The sequence below is a fragment of the Bubalus kerabau genome, chromosome 6 (genome assembly GCF_029407905.1).
Source record: "Bubalus kerabau isolate K-KA32 ecotype Philippines breed swamp buffalo chromosome 6, PCC_UOA_SB_1v2, whole genome shotgun sequence".
NCBI classification, from domain to species: domain Eukaryota; kingdom Metazoa; phylum Chordata; class Mammalia; order Artiodactyla; family Bovidae; genus Bubalus; species Bubalus kerabau.
This window is the reverse complement of record NC_073629.1, coordinates 70,054,934-70,057,278: the sequence shown is the minus strand read 5'-3', so window position 1 is coordinate 70,057,278 and position 2,345 is coordinate 70,054,934.

The following is a 2,345-nucleotide window of genomic DNA, read 5'->3' as shown; positions in this document are numbered from 1 at the left end:
TCCACACAGTCAAAGGCTTTAGCGAAGTCAATTAAGCAGATGTTTTTCTGGAATTCCCTTGTTTTGTCTATGACCCAGTGGATGTTGGCAATTTGATCTCTGTTTCCTCTGCATTTTCTAAATCCAGCTTGAATACCTGGAAGCTCTCAGTTCATGTACTGTTGAAGCAGAGCTTAAAGGACTTTGAGCATTACCTCACTTGCATGTGAAATGAGCCGAATTGTAGGGTAGTTTGAACATTCTTTGGTGTTGCCCTTCTTTGGTATTAGAATGAAAACTGACCTTCTTGAATCCTGTGGCCACTGATGGGTTTTCCAAATTTGATGGCATATTGAGTGCAACACTTTAACAGCATCATTTTTATTATTTAAAATAGCTCAGCTACTGGAAAACTGAAAAATATTTTTAATTACTGACTTCAAATCTGTTAGAGTTTCCTTTTTTGAATAGATTTATGAATTGCCTTCAGAAGGCACCCCACTTTCTGTAACATTGCCCTCTTAGATGTTGTTAGAGGTATACTTTTCTATATCCTCAACTTTTCCTGTTCTCTCCTTGGACACCAATACTTTCCCCAACATTTTACCTTCATTTCCTTCTTTCTGTGCACTGCAGACACATATGCACTCTTCCATTTGGGTGGAAGAATATGGAGATTTCAAGATTAATCTAACAATGAATTAAGTCCAGGCTCACTTTAATTTATATGCAGAATGGAAACATCTTTTCATTTGATAAGCATCCCCCATCTTTGTTAAAATTTGATGCTCTTAGTACCATGTACAGTAAAGAGCCAGAATATGAAGATGTCCATATTTTTAAGTCAGCAGTAGATGGGCATTTTGCTTCATTCACAAGATTGTTTTTTCCATTTGCTTACTCTGAATCATACAGTAGAAAAAAGGGCTGGAAAAAAAGATCTGAGGTGTTAAGAAAAATAGTGACTTCAAATAGTAAAATAGAATTGATTGCTTTTAAATGTGTCACATAACAGCCCTCATTCTTCCCAGCACAGAAACCATTAGAGAAGATATTGCCAGTTTATATGCTGTTTCATTTTAAGCAATTGGAAAGTCGTAAATGGGGAGAAGAGAACAGTTCAGTTTGGCCTCATAAATTTAAAGAGGGTCCTTGACTGTGACATCATCCTGATGCCCAAGGCTTGCATAAAGTGATACAGTTTTCATGAGTAAATGAATTTGTTTGTTTTAATGGGGGTTGGCTTTGTTTTGGGGTTATGATTGATTCACTAAGGACCGCAAGCAACTCAGGTTCTGAGAAGTTGCCAATACCCATTTTAGCACCAAGAGTAGAAACATAGTATATGAGAAGTAACTTTGGAGAAGTAATTTATTCCTACTATATTGGTAAGGTATTTCATCAATGATTTATTGAATTGTATTCTTATAAATTTTAAAACACAAACATTTGCAAACATCTAAGGATAATATTTTCAAGAAACTGGAAAAAAATGTCAAGACACAATTTCATATCCATGGTCTGCAATAATGATTTTAGTTCAGTTTTGTCCCCATATCTTATGCCAACAAAGACTGATTTATAAAGCATGTTCCTCAGTCCAGAACCAGATAATACTGAAGATAATTGCTATGCCTGGTTAGAGTTTAAGAGCAATTTCCTGAGACACCACTTGTAAAAGTGAAAGAACATACATTGGAATGAGTGCTGGTCAGCTATACAGTAAAAGAAAATAAGGAATTGTTGCATGCAGTCTGCTTTCCAATATTAGTTTAAATAATAACTGCATTATACTTGATGATCCCATAGAACTTTTAATAGTGTGAATTTATTGTGTGGAGTCACAATCTTGTTTTAAACTTTCTAGGCACATAGAAAAATCCAATCAATCATAGTCCAATTTCAAACAATTTATTCACATATATGATCAGTACTTTATCACCTAAAAGTGGGAGTTACTATTAAAATATAAAGCAGGATTTGGATTTCTTCTGGATATCAAATGACATTTTTTTTTTAAATACGAAAAGAACCATTAGTATATTAACAAGCATGTTATTAGGTACAGGACATTTTAAAATAACCCTGAGAACTGCAATATTATTTTATATTTTCATTTAAAGAAACCCATTAAATTTTAAAGAAAAGTTAAGTTTGAAGATTTAATATATAATTCAATTTTAGAATAGACTCATACATTTGATAAGGAATATCTGAACCTAAGAAAAATTTTAGCTTGAGTTAAACCAGTGATAGTGATGTTTAATCTCACCTTGGAAAACTATTGTTAATTTGTGTTCACATTCTTTACACTATGTAAACTTATCCCTGCCTTTAAACTAATGAGATTTGCTTCTTATGAAACT